The sequence below is a fragment of the Alligator mississippiensis genome, chromosome 5, assembly GCF_030867095.1.
Source record: "Alligator mississippiensis isolate rAllMis1 chromosome 5, rAllMis1, whole genome shotgun sequence".
In the NCBI taxonomy this organism is placed as follows: domain Eukaryota; kingdom Metazoa; phylum Chordata; order Crocodylia; family Alligatoridae; genus Alligator; species Alligator mississippiensis.
In genome coordinates, this window is record NC_081828.1 from 45,771,752 (window position 1) to 45,793,119 (window position 21,368).

The 21,368-nt window shown below is 44.9% G+C and overlaps 1 long non-coding RNA gene across 2 annotated transcripts in view; it reads right to left on the minus strand.

Annotated features, from left to right (window-relative positions):
• The window catches only part of LOC132250805 (uncharacterized), a 29,394-nt gene extending 8,603 nt beyond the window's left edge, over positions 1 to 20,791 (minus strand). Inside the window, exon 1 of one of the 2 annotated variants that reach the window (XR_009462428.1) lies at positions 20,453 to 20,791. This is a non-coding gene — a long non-coding RNA (uncharacterized LOC132250805). Of the gene's footprint in view, positions 1 to 1,146; positions 3,966 to 20,452 lie in introns of those variants that run through there. The other variant, XR_009462427.1, reaches the window with a different exon arrangement.
• Positions 20,792 to 21,368: the final 577 nt, after the last annotated feature.

Genomic DNA, 21,368 nt, shown 5'->3' on the forward strand with positions numbered 1-21,368 from the left:
AAAAAGTTTGGACACCCCTGGTCTAGAACAAGAACCAACTTCAAATCCCAGATCTTTTGGGCAACCAAAGCCAAAAACAACAACACCAAACAAACAAACAAACAAACAAACTTTCCAACAACTCCATCATCCTCCCACCATTTTTGCCACATCTATTAGTTTCAATTTTTGTACTCTCCTCTTCATGATTCAGCCCAGAACTGATTGTAGAAGATGATGTAACACCACTAGAACATCTTTTCCCATGATATTTCCAATCCAGATTGGAAATACCTTCTTAAATTACCTAGCTAAGATTTTGGGGGCTAGAGGGAAGCCCCAAGGTAGACATAATATACACAGGTGCAGACAATTTATATCAGTGTCACAGCAGGGTCCTGCAGGAGGACCGTGATCTCCTCAAGGCCCCCTTCCCGTGCCAAGTTGGCTCAAGGCCACCCTCAAATTCTCGCCCGCCACGTCTTTGATAACACTATATATTTGGGAGGCTGCCTTTTACGCCCTCTCAGTCACGTCTTGCCAGTTACTCGGACCCCGTGGTTTTCCGGACTCTTTGTGGGTCCCGCTCTACAATGGGTGCTTCAGGGGCACCCTAGCCTTAGGGGCTTTGCGTGGCTCCAAACACCCCCATACCACGCCCCAAGCTTCGCAGATGTGCCTGACATTGTTAGGTCTCTCTCTCACCGCGACCTCTCTAGCGCTCGGGCTCTCCCCAGTCCCGCCTCTCTCTCTCTTTCTGCGCCCTCTCTCTGGGGCCTTCTCAGTAACGCCGCTCTTCTCTCTCTGGGGCCTTCTCAGTTGAGCTGCCCCCTTCTCCAGGGCTTCTCAAGTGCTGCCCCCTTCTCCAGGGCTTCTCAAGTGCTGCCCCCTTCTCCAGGGCTCACTGCACCTGCACTGGGGCTTCTCAGCAACGCCCCCTCTCTGGGGCTTCTCAGCTGCCCCTCTCTGGGGCTGGGGTCTGTGCACCCCAAATGCTGCACCCTCACTGGCGCTGGGGTCCTCACACTGCTGTGAGTCCCCTATGAGGCCTCCTCCAACCCCTAATAGCCTCACCCAAACCACCCGTGACAAACAGCAACCTAAACACCAGCCTTTTGGCTATAACGTAAACAGAAGCCGCCCGGCCATAACAACGTTCAAGTGTACCAGAGATTCTTTATCTTGCAGCAGTGTCAGATATGCTCCTGCATCATGCTTCTCCTCTCTCCCATGGCAGAGAGCTCCTTCCTCCTGAGCTGCTGGCAGGGAACCACCTCTGGCCTCATCCCCTAGGGTTTATAAGGGAGCCAGGCCCTGCCCCTTTCTGTCAGCTGACCGCTGGCAGGTGTGATCTGTTGCTAGCTCCAGTTGCCCTGGCAACCAACAGCTGGACTCCTGATTCACTGCTAGGGCTCTTTCCCTAATAGTTTTCCCCTCTTTAGAAGCAGGGCACCTCAGTGCTCTGTGACAATCAGTATTAGAGAGTGACATTAGCTTTGTTAATTAGAGGCTAATCCTTTCACTTCAGAAGGTATTATGTGTGGGCTGATGCCTCTTTTTTTTTAATAAATGAGTGGAGGCTGCATTTTATAGTCCTATGTTAGAAACTTTTTTTAAAAATACAGTCATTTCACATACTGCACTGTTAGCAGAAAAAGGTTTTACAGAAATATGTTATAAGTAAAAGCAAGCTTTTATCACAATAATGAGCCAATTTTGTTTTCTGTTGTTTTTACTCAAGTAGGAAACAATTTTAAAAAAGGAAGCAAACTCACAAGAAGGCCACATTGTTGTCAGGTGCAGTTCAAGATCTCATATGGTCTGAAATTTGGAGAAACACTCATTTTACTGAAAAAGACAATTTCATTCAAACCCTGCTGAAAGACATATCAAAGCAGACAGTCTTTTAATACTATAGGAGCTCTTACAAAATAATGCATGGAAGGCAGAACAATATTTGGCGCTCTCATGTTATGTATGGGAATAAATACACATGGTCCAATTAAAACTATATTTACTTCTAAATTTAACATCCCCAAAGAAATAGCTATTGTAATTTGTGCAGTGAAGATTATTGATGACTCTATCAATAATCCAAGGTTCTAAAAAACTGATTAAGTTTATTAAATGGGATTAAAAACAATTAAGGATTTCAACAACCAGGAGCAAGTTTGGGCTTTGAGTCTATAAATACTTACATATGGGCTTACCTTTCAGAACATGAACAGGTCTGACTGATTAAGAAACTACATTTAGGCTAAAAACAGATGATCAGTTTAATCTGGGGCTGATTGTCCCAGGTTCTGACGTGTATCAAAACAGACCAGGACGATCATTTACATACACAGCTTGAATGGTAATTACTTTGAATTAGTTTAGACTATCCCAGGGCAAAATTTGGATATTTCATAGGTACTTGAACTGGGACAATAAACCGGTGTGTCTGTAAGATTACAGAATAAAATTCTTTGTCTTGGAAGAAAACAGTCATCTGTTTTTAGCCTTAGACACATGTCTGAAGGAACTGTGCCTAAGGTCTCAACCCTATAGAAGTCAGTATAACAGAAGGGCTTGGCATAGATGCTCAGCACCCAGCAGAGGTTCATATCTTCCTTTGTTAAGAGCAGGGTTCAAATTACGCTCCGACTCTTGGGGTGGGGGTGGTCGGGTGGTCCTGGTGTGGTGGCAGCCAGAAGTCAGAAGGAGCTGTTGCCCCTTAAGCTGCTTAGAAAGATACAAGGCAGGCCGGAGGCTCTTGTCTCTTATGGGGGTGGGGGTGGCTCAGCCCCTTAAACCTTCCCTTTTCTGAACCCTGGTGGTAGCCTTTTCACCAGCTTCTGTGGCCTATGGATCAGGCTCTTGGCCCTGATTCAGGGAAACATTTTAGCATGTGTTTAACTACAACCATATGTTTAGGTCATTTTGAAGTCAACGGGACTTAAGCACTTTCTTAATGTTAAGGGCCTTTTTAAGTGTTTCCCTTAATTGACACTTATGGGATCCATGGTGGGAGGTGTTGAGATCTCCAACATGCACTTAAATTATCCCTGCCAACATGGAACAGCATAGGAAAACACTGCAAGGAGGATCTCATGGGTTCTAGCTTTGGATTTACCATGGGAGAAAGCAATATGGCCTAGTATGTCTATGTCAACTATCCAGACCAATAACTTAGTAATGTCAACAGGGGGATGATTCTCCAGGGGCAGAAAAACAAGTCATATATACAGACCCTGATACTGCAAACAGTTATACATATACTTAACCCTACTGCTATGAACATATTTATTGAAACAAGTGGCACTACTCACAGTAATGAAGATAGAGATAAACTCCAGTCCTGTAAACACACACATGCCTAATACTCTGCTCAAAGCAGAGCCTGTTGGCAAGGGCCAATTATTTTTCATGGAACATTATCCATAAAAAAAAAATAAAATTTTATTTTTGGTTACAAAACTGAACCACAAAATGCTCCCGTTAAAAAAAAAATCTTTAACACCTGTGTATGTTAGTAAAAGTATCCAGCATTCAAGCAACAGAACCCCAAAATATTTTTATCCCAAACGTGAACATTTAACAGCAAAATACTGGAACTATTTTACTAAAATTGTATTCTTTTTGTTGTTGTTGTTGTTGAAAACAATCAAAACATTGCAAATAGTGAAAAAAATTTACACACACAAAAATTTAAAGAACCATTTTCTTTTTGATGTAGAGAGACAGCTTCTACTTAATGATATTAGAGGGGGAAAACACACACACAAACAAACAAACAAAAAACAAATGAGGCTACAGCAGTGGAGATTTGGTGCCAGGAATCTGAAGTGTGATTAGTTTGTGCACTTCAGAGACGGACAGCTTATAAATGAAGCAACAGCAAGCAGAATAAGGCAGATATTATGGATACATTTTTATAGCTTGAAAGACAAAGTAGACACATTTTTGCAACTAATAGTTTAAAGATGCACTCTATTCCCCGCCCCCCCGCCAAGTTCTATACTTCTTGATAACTTTTTAATGCTTTTCATTATGCTGCTTGGACAAAAAAAACCCCCAAAAAACACAAAATGTAGGCTTGATCTGTATAAAGCCAGTGTAGAAATAACTCACGTCTTAACAATTTTGGCTAAACATCTGCATTCTAACTGGCAAAACAGTTGGTGAAATGTTTCTAAACTTCCATTGGATTTGAAGTTCTGCCTTTTATGGTTGAGGATGGATCTGAAGATTAGTAAAGGCGGAGCTGGAAATATGCTGTTTTTTTGTTATTTTTGGCTTATGGTAAATTTTGAACTGCTGAACTAAAGAGTTTGAACTTTTAAAAACAAACATTGTTTTTACATGCTCCAGTGCAATTTTTACTACTTTGCTCCAGCCCTACCTCTGTCACTAACTGTGCCACATGTGTCATACTCATGAAAAGACCTTTCTGCTTTGTCCCATGTTGCCCTTCATGGCCCTGATCCAGCACAGACTTAGGCAGAGGCTTAAATAAAGTACACAGCTTGTCAAGTTAAGCACATTCCCAGTACATATGTTTAAGAAAACATATAAATCCTTTCAAGATCAGGGCTAGCATCCAGGATTCTTTTCCTGGTTCCTAACACTATCACGTCTCTTCCATCGTTATAACTTTTCAAGATCCCCTCCTAACACTGCAAAGATCACTATAAAAAACAATCAATTTATAATGGCTACCTGGAAGGTCTGATGGGGACAGCTAACTCATTTTGCTTTAGCAAGATAAAAGAATAATGTGCTAATCACTCATTTCTTAACATTGGATAACACATCAAATATTCCCAACTGCCTCTTATTTGCATGTGGACTCCGATCCTGCAAACACTTGGAACTGGATTACTTATTATATTCAAGTTAAGCAAGTGTTTGCAGAATCAGGGTCTATATTTGAATCCTCTCATGTTTCAAGTGTTACTTGCCCCTTACATTGTAAGTTCTTAGCCTTTGGAGCCAGGAGAGATGCCCCCTCTCCCCTCAATTAATGCTACTGGTTTATGGAACTTATTTTCTTCTAAGGCAGGGGTGAATAACCTGTGGCATGGGTGCCACAGGTAGCATGGGCAGCCTGTGTGTGGCACAGCAGACAGAGTACAGGGGCTGATTGATCTGATGCTCTGCTTTCTGTCCTGACAGGGAGCAGAACTCAGAGCAGCAGCTCAGTTAGGGATCACAGTGCAGGAAGCAGGGAGCTGAATAGCAGGTTATGTAAAGGGTAGGCCTGTGCAAACAGGAAACTATTAGATTTGGATTCAGCTGATTTGGGTGCCAGAGATTCGAGTTGGAGATGCAAATCATTTCTCCAATTCGATTCAGCCGAATTGCTCCAGAAGATTCAGAGCCGATTTGGAGATTCGGCCATAGAGTATAATGGGGAATCAATTAAATATCTATAACTTCATTGTCTCTTGGGTTATTCAGATGAAACTTGCAGGGATGATAGCCTCTACTGATAGCATGATATGTGACAAGTTTCAAGATGATAGGTAGAGGGGTTTCTGGGAAACTGCACCTCAACATCCTGAAAGCAAAACTCATGACATAGGTGACACTGTGTGTGTGTGTGAAGGCACAGGGGGGTGAAAACTGCACGGATAGTAGCCCCTGCTGAGTACATAAAGACTGCCAAGTTTCAAGGAGATGGGTGCAGGGGTTTCAGGGAAACTGTACCTCAAGCTGCAGACAAGCAAAACTTGTAACATGGGTGACACTGTGTGTAATAAGGCACAGCAAGGTGAAAGCTTCCAGCCTGCTAGCCCAGGGTTGGGCAAAATACAGCCCATGAGGCCATTCTATCCAACCCATGGAGGCCCCTAAAAAAATTTAGAAAATTAATATTGATCTGTCCTTGGTTCCTGTCAAAAATAACAGAAACCAGGGGCAGTAGGGCCCAGGGGAAGCCTGGTGGGCTCCCTCAACAGCAGGGCATGCCCAGCCCCGCCCCGCCCCCCTCCCTCCCACCCCCGCCGCCAGAAGACCCAGCAGGGGCTTCTGGCTTGGGACCATGCAAGTGCACCACACCAGAACTTCAGGGGAGGGGGTGGAGGCGACGCACGGCAGCAGCAGCTGTGGGCCTCCCAGCTTACCACGCCAGGCAGTGTTTGCTGCTGCTGCCCACCCGGAGCTCATGTGCTGGGCAGCACAGAGACAATGGCAAACACTGCCTGGCATGGCACCATAAGACGTCGAGTGGGTAAGGTAATTCACCATAAGATGTTGAGTGGGTAAGGTAACTAGTAGGGTGAAAGTACTAGACTTTAGGAAAGCTGATTTAAATGAACTCAGGCGATTAGTCAAGGACGCACTGCAGAGTAGGAGTTTTGAAATGAAGGGAGCCCAAGAAGGGTGGCTGTGCCTTAAGGAAACGATCCTTCGGGCACAAAGTGAGACAATCCCCATGTGGGGTAAAAGAGGGAAAGGGGCCAGGAGGCTTCCCTGCCTGACCGCAGAAATCCAGGGCAGCCTAAGGGCCAAAAGGGGAGCACACAAAAAGTGGAAACAAGGAGAGATCACCAAAGATGAATATACCTCCTCTGCTCGTGCTTGTAGGGAGGCACTTAGACAGGCCAAAGCTACCATGGAGCTGAGGATGGCATCCCAAGTAAAGGACAACAAGAAATTGTTTTTTAGATATATAGGGAGTAAAAGGAAGGCCCAGGGAGGAATAGGACCCCTGCTAAATGGGCAGAAACAATTGGTGATGGACAGGGGGGTACAAGGCTGAACTCCTCAACGAGTTCTTTGCCTCAGTGTTCCTAAGTGAGGGGCAGGACAAGGCTCTCACTGGGATTGTAGAGAGGCAGCAGCAAGGCGCCAAACTACCATGTGTAGACCCTAAGATGGTGCAGAGTCACTTGGAAGAACTGGATGCCTTTAAGTCGGCAGGCCCAGATGAGCTCCATCCAAGGGTGCTGAAGGCACTGGCCGACATCATTGCAGAGCCACTAGCGGGAATATTCGAATGCTCATGGTGCACGGGCCAAGTCCCGGAGGACTGGAAAAGGGCCAATGTGGTCCCCATTTTCAAGAAGGGGAGGAAGGAGGACCCGGGCAACTATAGGCCAGTCAGTCTCACCTCCATCCTTGGCAAAGTCTTTGAAAAAATTATCAAGGCTCACATATGCGAGAGCCCGGCAGGAAAAATTATGCTGAGGGGAAACCAGCATGGGTTCGTAGCAGGTAGATCATGTCTGACTAATCTAGTCTCTTTTTATGACCAGGTTACGGAACGCCTGGACACAGGAGGAGGGGTGGATGTCATATACTTAGACTTCAGGAAGGCCTTCGATATGGTATCCCACCCCATACTGGTGAACAAGTTAAGAGGCTGTGACTTGGATGACTACACAGTCCGGTGGGTGGCGAACTGGCTGGAGGGTGGCACCCAGAGAGTTGTGGTGGATGGGTTGGCTTCGACCTGGAAGGGTGTGGGCAGTGGGGTCCAGCAGGGCTCAGTCCTTGGACCGATACTCTTTAATGTCTTCATCAGCGACTTGGACGAGGGAGTGAAATGTACTCTGTCCAAGTTTGCAGATGACACAAAGCTATGGGGAGAAGTGGACATGCCGGAGGGCAGGGAACAGCTGCAAGCAGACCTGGACAGGTTGGATAAGTGGGCAGAAAACAACAATGCAGTTCAACAAGGAGAAATGCAAAGTGCTGCACCTAGGGAGGAAAAATGTCCAGCACACCTACAGCCTGGGGAATGACCTGCTGGGTGGCACAGAGGTGGAAAGGGATCTTGGAGTCCTAGTGGACTCCAAGATGAACATGAGTTGGCAGTGTGACGAAGCCATCAGAAAAGCCAATGGCACTTTATCGTGCATCAGCAGATGCATGATGAATAGGTCCAAGGAGGTGATACTTCCCCTCTATCGGGCACTAGTCAGACCGCAGTTGGAGTACTGCGTGCAATTCTGGGCGCCGCAATTCAAGAAGGATGCGGATAACCTGGAGAGGGTCCAGAGAAGGGCCACTCGTATGGTTAAGGGCCTGCAGACCAAGCCCTACGACGAGAGACTAGAGAAACTGGACCTTTTCAGCCTCCTCAAGAGAAGGTTGAGAGGCGACCTTGTGGCTGCCTATAAGTTCATCACAGGGGCACAGAAGGGAATTGGTGAGTATTTATTCACCAAGGCGCCCCCGGGGGTTACAAGAAATAATGGCCACAAGCTAGCAGAGAGCAGATTTAGATTGGACATTAGGAGGAACTTCTTCACAGTTCGAGTGGCCAAGGTCTGGAATGGGCTCCCAAGGGAGGTGGTGCTCTCCCCTACCCTGGGGGTCTTCAAGAGGAGGTTAGATAACCATCTAGCTGGGGTCATCTAGACCCAGCACTCTTTCCTGCCTATGCAGGGGATCGGACTCGATGATCTATTGAGGTCCCTTCCGACCCTAACATCTATGAATCTATGGCAAGCAGGGGGGTGCAACTGCTGCCACTGCAGTGCAGCCCCTACGGGTGATCCCAGAGCCGGTGTGGGGCCCAGGCTGGCAGCAGGGGTGGGTTACAAGCTGCTGCTGAGCATGGGAAAAGCAGCCACTTGCCCGCCCTGTGCCTGGCACTCCATGCTGCAGCTGCTCACAGCCCACATGGTGCTGCCTGTGCCGGCTCAGGACAGCCCTGCGTGGACTGCAAGCAACTGCAGAAGGGAGTGCTGGCCACAGGGTGGGCGAGGGGCCACTTTCCATCACACTCAGCACCAGCTCATTCCTTGCAGGTGAGCAGGGGGTTGGGGCTGTGTGCTGCCCCCTGCCTGTACTGTGGGGCTGGGGGTACTGGGAGTGAACAGGAGCATGGGGAGTACACCAGTGTCCTGGGGCCAGTGCTAGCAGGGCCCAGAGCAGGGCAGCAGGAGTACAGGGTCCCGGCTGGCAGGGGCTCTATGGAGCTGGGCCAGCTCCCCCCTCTCCCTGCTGGTGCAGCCCAGCCCGGCTCCACAGACCCCTGCCAGCCTGCGCCCCAGTCTGGGCCCCACCAATGCTGGCTAACATTAGTCCCAAGATATTGAGAGATTGGTTCCAAGATGGTGACCAAGGGGCAGGGCACCTGTTAAGGGGCCCTCGACAGCTTGCCAAAATTGGGTAAGCAGCCCTCCATCCAAAATAATTGCCTGCCCCTGTGCTAGCCCCTGCTGAGGCCATGAAGTCTGCCAGCTGTCAAGGAGCTAGGTACAGGGGCTTCTGGGGCCCTGCATCTCTAGCTGCTGACAGGCAAAACTCATGTCCTGGGTGCTTGTGCAACTGTGTCTGTCTTGGGACGGGGGTGGGGAGAGTACTGCAGGCCTGGCTACTAAACTACTGTGTTACCAGTTACCAATCAATCATGATTCACTCAGGGACCAGCTCAATACACAGTAGCTAGCAAGGATAATGAGCTAATGAACAAGGATTAACACCTACAAAATCACAGACTAAGGACAGGAAAGAATCAATACAGAGCCGGGAACTGCTTCTGCCCCAAGACAGAGACAGACAGTTGCACAAGCATCCATGTCATGAGTTTCACCTGTCACTAGCTAGGGGTGCAGGGCCCCAGAACCCAGAAGCCCTGCACCTATCTCCTCAACAGCTAGCACGCTTCATGATCTCAGCAGGGGCTAGCACTCCTGCAGCTGTCACCCCGCTGCGCCTTAATACACACAGGGTCACCCATGTCACAAGTTTTGCTTATCTGCAGCTTGAGGTACAGTTTTCCCCAAACCCCTGCACCAATCTCCTTGAACCTTGGCAGGCTTTGTGGCCTCAGCAGGGCCTACCATCCCTGAAGTTTTCACCTCCCTCCCCCCCCCCCCACCCCCTGTGCCTTAACACATACAGTGTCACCTATGTCATGAGTTTTGCTTTCAGGATGTTGAGGTGCAGTTTCCCAGAAACCCCTACACCTATCACCTTTAACTTAGCACACATCATGCTCTCAGCAAAGGCTACCATCCCTGCAAAGTTCATCTGAATCAGCCAAAAGACAACAAAGTTATATATATATTTCATTGATTCTCCATTATAACCTATGGCTGAATCTCTGAATCTTTTCCAAATTGATTCAGAAAGCCTAAAACTTCCAGCAATTTGATTGGGATTCGTAGATTTGGCCTCTGAATCATCCGAATCATCTCCGAATCTGAATCATGATCCAAAGCTTTGCACAGCCCTAGTAAAGGGAAGGGATCAGAGTGGCACTCAGGGCTAACTTGTGACCCACCTACTAAAAAAATTGGCCCAAAATGTTCTAAAGCAGAGGTTCCCAAACTTTTTCTTATTATGTAGTGTACCCCCTTCCAGATTTACCAGCTGCCAGCCTACGCTTAAATAGCATACTTCAACCCCATTAAATGCCAATTATACTGAAAATTATATCCACCCTTACACAATTTATCCTGCATACCCCCCAGAGGTGTCTACTGTACCCCCCAGAGGTACACATATCACAGTTCGGGAATCCCTGTTCTAAAGCACTGGGATGCTGGCCATGGCTAAGGCCAAGAGTTTTTGACCAAGATATTCCAAGGTTCCTACTTGTATTATAGCCAGGAACTTTTGGGTTTTGAGGGTCTTGCTCTTCTACTCAGGTTCATATCAAGCACCAGTTTGGGTGCAGAAAAATAATTTTCCCCTAAATGAGATTGGCATAGAGTATAGACTGTTGGGGGGCAGGAGGGTGGAGAGAGACTGCATTCTTTTGCAGTGTCAGGTATGGTGCATTCCCTACGATATTCTAAGCCTATCAACGACTTCCCTGGTATTGCAGCGCCAGGGCATTTGCAGTGCCCCCTTGCTCTCCCCATTCTTTTACCCAAAATGCCATTGGGTGTTCTTGGCCCATTTCAGCTATTGTCCCCTGTAGTCATGGATAAGGGTTTAAAGCGGTGATTTTGGGGAGTTCTTGGATTAACAATTTCCTGCAGATGCAGGGGGCTGGGCTCAAAGGCCCAGTCCGCACATTTTAGTTCTCAGCGCCCATGGTCCTTTGGGACAAAGACCATTTCTTCAGTTAATTTGCATAGTGCACAGTAGAGGCTCAGTCAAATCTCTGGATACTCTTGTAATAATAAAAATAAGAAATCATTTACTGGACCTCAAAAAGCATAAGAATATTTGGAAATCAACAGATTGTAAAAAGTTTACAGGCAAAGACTATCCCTAACTCTCAATGGACCCAGTCCAATGGCTCCAATTTTTGGAAGTCTTGACCAGTTATTTGCGCCACCCTGTGGAAAACCCATCCATGCAGAATTCCCACTGCATAGCGATATAAGTTTGTGGCCTTTAACTGAGCAAAAAACAAAGAAAGAAAAACCTCACTGATGTAAGGAACACAAATTTTTGTCCTTTGAGCTTAGTGCTAGAATCTGGCATGCAAAGAGGTTTTTGCTTTGCTAGCTGAACCAAGAACTTGTGGAAGACTTTTTTCTTGTGTTGAACCAAAGAAAGAAAAAAAATTAAAAGATTAAATGAGAACCCTCCCCCCCACAAAAATCCTTTTGGGTAAACCCAAAGCATTTTCTGCAATCTATAACAAAATGCTTTATTACGTTTTATTGATTTATTTCTAAGAACAGATTTTAAATACAAATTCATTTGGAGCAGTCAAAAAGAGATTCATTAAGAAAGGAGCAAAAGAGAAAGAAGCAAAAGAAGTTTCAAAATTAAAAATTTAATTCGTAAAGATCCAAATGAAAGGTGTCAAGGATTTTCTCCCTTCTTTAATAGTCTCCCCATTTCGTAGGGGGCTGAAACCAAATCCATGAATGGTGTTGGCCCTTGCATTTTTAGCTAAATTTACTGGGGGTGGGGAATTGCCCAGTTTTTAATGCATGTGAAAAACAAAACCTCACTCCAAGTCTAGTACAGTTTACCAGACCTAGATTGATATAGGATCAGAGTTGAAAAATCAGCTGAAGTCTCACACATGTCCACTGAGTTTTACTTTGAGTTTGGAGTTTTAAATCAAACTCTGAACATCTCTCAGGATAGCCTGGGGGGAACTGTAGTCAATGAAGGGCATGTAATCCTCAAACCAAACAGTGGTTAAATTCTGTGAATTCTGTCACTTGCATTGCACACCACAGAAGTTCAGAATCAAAATCCTGTGATATATTAGGAGGTATTCAAGATTTACCCAAATCACAAAGTATGAACAAGTATTAATAGTTAACAGATTCATAGCAAGATCAATAGTGCCAGAAGAGCTACAGTAATTATGCAAACATGTTGTGTGCAGTGTTACAACCACAAAGAAAGGGTTGAGGTCTCAAGTACAGCAGACAAGAAGTAGGAATGTCTGAGTTCTACAACGGCAGACAAGGTTCCTTGGGTGAATTTGATATCTTTTATTAGACCAACCCAAATGGTTGGAGAATAGTTATTAAGCAAGCTTTCGGGTTCAAAAACCCTTTGTTCTACAACTGCACTTCCTGGGACAGTCTAGGGATGACTGCCATTCCAACAGCATTTGCTCCCATGACAAAGGAACTGTTCCCCAGCATCCCTTGGCATGACACTGGGCTGACTATTTCTACAGTGCATATTGCTACTGATGCTTGGATTTTTCATCTAGCTCAGCTAAATCAAATGGAAATCATGCTTTGGAAACAGTTTCATCTATGTAACCTTATTTCTTCTGTGATCGCCCAGTCAAAAGAACATTGGTAACCTTGTTCCTTTCCGTTTTCTACAGAGTTTTTGGGATCATGGATTTCTGCATAAGCTACAAAACAAGACAGATGAAACAACCTCTGGGGTGACTGGCCTCATAGCACAGACATTACTTCAATTCCTTTAGCCCATGCCCATCAATTTATTTCTCCTACAAACTGATTTTTCATGAAGAGATGTTTCCAAACTTGCTCAGCTCCCCTAAAATCTCAGCAGCACCAGCCAAACAGAAGGGAAGCTCTAAAAAGAATTCCAGAGATCAACATCTCACCTAAACAACACCCAGGCAGGCAGGTTAGATCTTCAGGGGCCAGTATATCACAGATTGCCCAGACTTGCTAAAGCAGATCACATGTGAAATGACAGCTGCCTCGGATTCCTCCCCCACCCCGGATAATTTAGCACTTTTTTTTTTTAATGACATAGCTCTTATACCAGGGTCTTTTTTTCCTAGCAGAGGGAGTGAGAGAATGCTGCTCAACTCCCATTGCTTTTAGAGTTTCTGCAAATTCTAAAAATGACCATAATCCCAGCTTCCCCCATCTTTCTCACCCCCAAGAAATGTGCCTCTCCTCCCTCTATTCATTTTATCATTCACCCCTCAATTGCTCTTATTTAAAACCTTGTGTCCTCATCTCATCCTCTTGGATGCACCTTCTATTCCAACTTTGTGAAACAATTTCCTCTCCACCCCTTCTAATCATCTAGTCCAGGCAATTATTTTGGTCTGAGGGCTGCTTACTGAGTTTTGGCAAGCTGTCAAGGGATGCATGGGTAGCCCCACCCCTTGACAGGTGCTCTGCCCCCTGGTCACCATTTTGTGACCAGAAGTCCCACTCCATAACCCCCCGACCTTTGCCACCAGAAGTACTCCTTTCATCAAGGGGTTTTGCCATCTCGGAACCTGGAACATACCAAATTATATTCTAAAATCAAACATTTACAACATTCATTAATTTGATTTAAAAAAATATTTTTGTCCTGATTTACATGTGTTTGTGTAGTGTACATAGAGGCAATTTTACAATAGCTTAAAATGAAATCTTACTCTTGTATATTGTGGGGGGGGGCGGTATGTGGGAGGCTGTATGTGGGGGGGAGGGTAGCTGGGATGTGCGAGGGGATGTGGGGTCTGCATGTATGGCAGTGTGAGGTGGGGTGCATGTGCATGGTGCAGTGTTAATGTGGGACTTCCCTTATGAACACACACCCACACACCGACTCTGCCCCTCCCTCATTGCTCACTCCATCTCTCTCTCCCCCTCCCTCATCACTCGGGTGCATGTACATCCCCCTCATTCTGCTCCTGGCTCTGGGATACTAGTGTATGTTCCGGCCATGCAGCTATGATCCAGGTGGTGCAGGAGTGGCTGGTGGGCGGGCAGGGAGGTGCTGAAAGCAGTGGCAAGTGGGAGAGAGTGGGAGTGCACAGGTACACAGGAGCTCAGTGACAGCTGGGTGGGAGCGCGGGACTGCACCAGTGTCCCAGGGCTGGCACTAGCAGAGCTGAGAGTGGGGCAGCAGGAGCACAGGGTCCTGGCCAGCAGGAGCTCTGTGGATCTGGGCAGCGTCCCCCGTCTCCCTGCTGGTGCAGCCCAGCCTGGCTCCATGCTCCTACTACCCCACTCTAGGCCCTGGCCACTGCTGGGCCCAGAACACTGTTGCAGCCCCACACTCCCACCCATCTATCACTGTGCTCCCATGCACCTGCTACCTCTCAGCCTACCCCCTCCCCCAACCACCAATACCACTTTCCCTACTTTCCTGTCTATCGCTGCAGTGCTCCAGCACCATGTGGTTCCTGGCTGCATGGCCATGACTGCAGAACTCAGTAGGAGCCAGCCCAGCTCCAAGGACTGGGGCAGTCACCTGTGGTCCTCCCCTTACTCCCTCCCTCACCCCCATGTTATTATCTGAATTTCACAATCCAGCACAGGGAGGCAGGAACAGCCCCACAGTCCAAGGCCAGAATCCTCTGCTAGGCAGGGGCTTCCAGCTGTGGGGACGAGCGTGGGAGACTGGGGTGGGGGGGCAGTGCCACGTGGGCCTTGCTGCTGGGTCCTACTGCCCCCGACTCCTGTCAGCTTTGACAGGCAGCCAGAGCAGATAAATATTATTTTTCTAAATTTGTATGGGCCCCACCGGCTGGATAGAGTGGCCTGGAAGGCTGAATCTGGGCTGTATTTCACCTGCCCTGATCTAGTCTTTCAGTACAAGAGCATTCTCCTTTGCAGCTCCTGCTATGTTACAAAATGTTCCTGAAGCTCTTTGGTCTCATTGGTTCTTCATCTCATTTCAAACCTGGCAGAAAACACAACCTTTCCCACTCCCATGTCAAGTCAAGTCAGTTCTGAGGCCACTGTGACCTGGGGCACCTTGGATGCTGTGTATCATTGGGTATTCTTTGGGCAAAGTGACCAGGTGGCACCCACCTCCTCTCCAGGTATGGCTAGCTGCTGGCTCACAGGGAAGCTCAACTGCCCTTTGACAGGTCTTGTTTTTAGTCTTGTTGGGTGTCCACACACCCTCCTCACCCAGGCTAGCCCAGGTGAGGGTACTGATTTAGTCACTGACAACCCAAACATGGAACAGGCTGTACTGGTTTACATTGTACCAGATTGCCCCAAGGGATGACAAGGTCGAATGGTCATAAACTCCTCCATGACCGTTTCAGGCTGGACATAAGGAAGAACTTCTTTACTGTCCAAGCCCCCAAGGTTTGGAATAGCCTGCCGCTGGAGGTGGTTCAAGCACCTACTTTGAATGCCTTTAAGAGACATTTGGATGTTTATCTTGCTGGGATCCTATGATCCCTGCTGACTTTCTGCCTCTGAGGCAGGGGGCTGGACTCAGTGATCTTCTGAGGTCCCTTCCAGCCCTAATGTCTATGAAATCTATGAGATTGCAAACCAAGAGAGGCCTGGCCTGACCTGACAGGGCCTCTCCCATGACTTTACATTATTCTCTGTCTTCAGCCTTCTGATTGGGAACTCTCATGTGTTCATTGTAGTTTGGTCCAGATTACAGGAACATCAGGAGGGGTCTTCCCCCCACATTGTGGCAAGCATGGAGAATTCCCTGAAGTGATTATATCAAAATGGTAATTTTGAAGAGTTTGGGGTTAAAAAGCCACCCCCCCAAATCTGCTGAATCTCTTACAAAGTTTTCCAACGGCCACCCACTATCTAACTTTTCTTGAAGTTTGAGCAAGAAGTAGTTTAGTCTTTATGAAGCAGAGAGCAGAGCAGGGTGGCCCCTTGGAAACTAAGTGATTCAGAAATGAATAACATCAGAAGTAAGCTGTTGCCTACTTTTATGTTTCTGAATGAGTTATTCACCAAGAAGCTACCCTGCCCTGCCTTCTATTTGACTTCAGACTAACAACCAGTCTTAAGGAATTTAAAATCCCTGTAAGTCCTTTTGAACAGCTCTAGTACTAAAATAAGGAGGTTTAAATTATTTAACTTAAACCTAAACACAGTCCTATTGGGAGAAAAGCCCTTAGGTGAACATGGGTTTTGATATGGTTAAACTATGCTTCACTTAAAGTTGTACCCTGCCTATCCCAATTAATGATCTGATATCATAGACAAATGGCTTGGTTTCATATGGTGCAATTTGAGTTAAAGACCATGAAGATGCATTTTCAGACAGGACTGAAGGTGAACAGGGCATTACAGATTTGGCATTTCCCAGACTCAAGCACTTCCACTGTGCAACCACAATGGTTTTCTTGATCAGATTTTGATTAAATACCCATGTGCAATCTGAAGGTGCTATCCCATTTTGTTGTATCCTTATAGAATCATATTCTCTTTTGCTAAAAGTTAAAAATCTTTCTTTTCTGCTATCTCTTCACCTGGACCATAGTAGAAATCCACTTCTCTTAAATGATTCATTCATAGTTGTTCAATAGATACACTTTTCTATCCAACAATATGCCAATCTTAATATCCACCCTCATAGTACCCTGGTAGCTTAATATTATTTCCACTTCCCAAGGATTCAGAGAATGAGAACAGCATTCCAATACATTTTCTCAGGCTGAGTAATGTAGTCTGTTCCACTTAGAAGGGCTTGGTCCAACTTGTATGCAAGTTATATGCTTGCTTAAGGCTAGATTTGACTGCAGTTACCCACGTGATTTACACTCCTAGGCCGTGTCCACACGAGCATGGACATTCAGTTCCCGGGGGACAGCTAGCAGTGGGACACCTTGTGCCACTGCTAGTTGTCCCCAGGGAATGCCCATGCCTTGCGCCCTCTGGCACGTGGCAGGTTAGCCCAGGTGGGGTAGGGAAGACTGGGGCCAGCACTTGGCTGGAGTGTGGTAACTGAACTGTGGGTCTGGCCAGCCAGGCTTTGGTTCTGAGCAGTACACACTGTCCCAGCATGCATTGCTCCACTTTTTTCGTGCAGGTTTTTTTGACCCCTGGATATCTAGGAATCAAACTTCTCCCCCCCCCCCATGCTGCTCCCTTGCAGTGCAGAGAGCAGCTGACTGTGGGGAATGTGGCACTGCAGATGTGTCTACGGTGCCACATACTGTATGGCTATGTTCATCTGGATGCAGCAGTAGAGACCAGTGGGACCATTAGTGCAGAAAGGGACTGCTTCATGGAATGGTGGTACTGCTGGGAACACAGATTTTAAAGTGAGCTTGGGAACACAGATTTTAAAGTGAGCTAAGGTTTAGCATGGGTAGTCTGGAGCACGGGTGCTAGAGAATGCCCTCCTATGCAATACTTGGAGTTCTGTCTATATGCCATTGACCAAAGAGACAGAAGCCACATGATGACAGAAAGGAACCACTGATATAAAGGAGGAAACATGATGTTTCAGCATCCTCTTGTGCTGGCAGGGCCAAATACATTAGTTTCTCTCTCATACATACATAGTGCCATGGATTTATAGAACTGTAAATCTGTTAAGGTGCACAAAAAGGATACAAATGGCTATGAGGGAATAAGCTTTGCCAGAAACCCACACTAAGCATCTTCTGCAATTCTGCGGGGAGCAGAACATACACACCCTTTCTTTTGCAGCCTCAGAACACTTTCATTGGGAAAAGCTACAGCCATTTGGCCCATCACTGGAAAGCTATTAGCAGGAAAATGAGTGACAGCGGATCAAGGATAGCAAACCCCAGACGAGGCCCTCAGGGCACTACAGCACCAAGGCGCCTAGGCTACCTTAACTGCTAATTTGCTGGACACTCACACAGCCCAGCTCTGCACCCTCCCTTAGGCTGTAGCTGAGTGGAACCCATTAACATTTAAAAATACTTGCAGAAATCAGAGGGGAAAAATGGTATGTGTGGAGGCCCATTACTCAGCGCACTTTCATGTGTGCCAAAGTTTGCTGGCATGGCTTTGAGTTTGATAGGGAACATCTGGGCTGCTGTTGCTGTGTGTAGATTGGCTAAGGGCAGTGAACAAAAGGGGTTTGTGCAGGAATGCACGAGGGGGGAAAATGTCTCCGAGAAGGAAACACAAAAAAACTCTTTTGTGAAGAAAGCCTAATGTACATCCCATGTTCATGCTTTTTAAGAGGAATGAAAGGCTTTTCCTCCTCAAAAGAATGCCACAATAGTGAATGTTAAGGCACTGGTCTTAAACACAGACCAGTGGCCTTGTGCCTCTGTGCATTTGCTTATTACTTCAGTCTGGTAAAACTATTTTGATTCAAGGGGACCACATTAGCAACAGTGGAGAAAAAAAATCATGTATGAAAACAGCAGCTCTTTTCAGCACAGGCTCTGAAATCCTTTCATACTTCTATTGCAGGATGCTGTATGTATCATTGCTATTGTTACCCTATGTTGCTGACAAAAACTGAAGCGCAGAAAGCCTAAACATGGGATTTTCTGAAGCACAGCATCGACTTAACACCCAATGGTAAAATTCACCATGATTTCAGTGAGATATTCCCAAGCACCTAGCATTGGTTTATCTCCCCCTCTTAAGAAGGCACTGCTTAGAAATTTAAAGATTGTGGAAACATCAGTGAAAATATGCATTGTTAAACTTTAAATATCTTATACAAAAGGTTATATATTTTTTAGTTCTAGATCTTTTTGGGGAAAGGATGATAGGATTTCAATAGATTTTTTCAAGGGAGGATATATTGATAACTTATACAGAGATATTATGATAGATAGTTTCAGTAATAGTCCTCTTAATTTTCAACCTATACTCTTCCTTGCTTTTTTTTTTTTTTTAAACTGTTGCTGCTCATTGAGAAGAGCTATTTTCCACCCCATAAGAGCACCTAACCAATAGAGGAGACAGGGTCTAATTTTCAAAAGTAACCTAGAGTCCACGAGGCATTAACATTTCTAGCCTGCTTAAGCACTTTTTTTCCATAAGCCAACCTGGTCTTTACTTGCATCTCTAGACTAAAGTACCTTAGAAAAACTGGAGCCTAGGAGATTAAGTCCTATTGAATTTCAAGAAGCCTGGGGTTCATAATTTCAAAATCCTAGATCTGCTCATGGGCAGGTAAAGGGGGTTGGCAGATGATGTGGTACATCATTGCATATAACACATTTTTCTCCAGGTAAAAAGAAACTAGCAACTTTACTAATATGCTAAGGGCCTGGGGGTATATTATTCAACTTAAGATCAAAGCAGAAACTAATATAACTTTACTGAATTGTGTGATTTGCTATATTGTACATCTTGTATTAAAACACTACACACTAGGCAAAAGCAATTACAAAAAAGTATTGTTTCTTTAGTCTTGTACTCATTAGAATTAAATCATGTACACCCCTCAGATTCATAAAACAAAAATCAAGCCATCTGGAGCATCTTTATAGTCCATCCAATACTTTACTGAAAGATATTTCCACACCTGAGTTAATGTTTTAGTTAGACTTAAAAACAGTCTGTAGGGCTGTGAAATAGGTGCTATATTCCTAGGAGGAACTAAGAGGCAGCAGAATTGCAGAGGAAAGAATAGCTAGATTAGTGCAACATCAATACCTTCAAAAAAGGAGAGGGTCATTAACACCTGTGGAATGAAGAGTTTGCAGGAATCAGGTAGATTGTAATGATCTATAAAGTCAAGCAACTCCCTCGCTGCTGCTCGAATAGAAATGCTACTACCACTGCCAAGTTTGTTTTAAACTTTGGGCAAACCAGGAATGAAGTGTGGGTGGGGGAGGTGAAACTGTACCACTGGACTCAAATGAGGCTCAGGTTCTTGTGTTGCTTATACCATTAAGACACTTTTCTCTTCAGTCTTTTCCCTGAGTGATTACAATTAATTTAAAATCCAGCAATTCTGGCTCAAGTTAGTAGCCCAGATTGTTCCTAGTAACATATTTCACTTTCAATTTATACATCCATCTCAGCCATAGCTAGTCAGGATTTTGGTTTTAAATTTTAATTAAGAAAACATCTATTGAAAATAGACTTTTAATTGGTTTTGACACATTTTTCAACTTTAAAAAAAAATTGAGAACTTTTTAATGTCTAAATATTTTGCTCAACATTATGTAAAAAGAAAAAATAATACAGTTTTCCAGCTTAAAATGTAAGCTAGTAATCCAACAAAGAAAGTAAAAAAGTCAAAACAAGTTTCAAAATGATCAAAACTTAATATTTTGATTGAGCCAGAATGATTTCCCCCAGATGTTCAGTTCACAAGTTTTATGAGATTGTAAAATGTTCTTATCTTTGGCTTTTCATTGCAGTTAATCACAAAAATTCTTTGCAGAATAAGAAACCCCTTCTATCTAATAAGAATTAGAGTTCCATCCATCACTAATTCTTATTCACAAGAAAACTTTTACCTCTCACTTGTGCTTGCTTGGTTTCTTCAATTTCTTCCCGCACAGAAATTACCCAAGGCATCAGAAACATCCAGTCATAGAAGAGAGACAATTAATATTCTATCTACTGTATTAGTGATGCACTCAACACCACAAAGGCTTGATTTTTTCCTTTGTAGATTTTCCGGTCATCTTTCTCATACAATATTCTCCAAAATGTTTCATAGTTCCATTTTTGAGGACTTTCATAAGGATTGTATCACCCACTTTTCATGCTGCTAATAACTAATTTTGCTGTAAGTCTAGGGGAAATATTTAGGTATCTTTTTAACAATGCAAAAAGGTTGGGTTTTTTTTGGGGGGGGGGTTAAACCATCCCATAAATCAAGAGTGACTGGAGGGATTTTGCTCAGTTTCCAGAAAAATTCACCTCTGGGCAGAAGCCAAGCCTGAAGAATTTCAGCCTAAAAAGAGAATGTTTCAGAAGTTATGAGCTTGTGAAAACAGGGGTTATTATGGAAATTGTTTTTTACTACCATAATAATAACACCACGAACAGTGTCTGCTGCAATATATAATATTATCAAGCTCTTGTCAGCATTTAATAGATCTCTTAATTAACTGCTGCAGAGCAATGTGACAACATTTTATTTTTGAGAAAACTTTTGGGAGTTGCAGATTTTTAAAGCATTTTTAAAAATTCGTCTCTCTGGGAACCTTAGTAAAGTTCACAGAATAGACTAAATACAAGACACAAGTGTGTATCTTGTTGGCATTGCTTAATGAGAGCATTTCTTTTCTGTTAAACTACATAATCCAGAAACAACAACAATGTTTGGGTTGGCTATAAGCCAGACATTTTGGATCTGAATTTAACTCTCCCAATCTTGGGTGCTATTTAGAACCACAACTTGGTTCAGCTTATTATAAAGCGGGT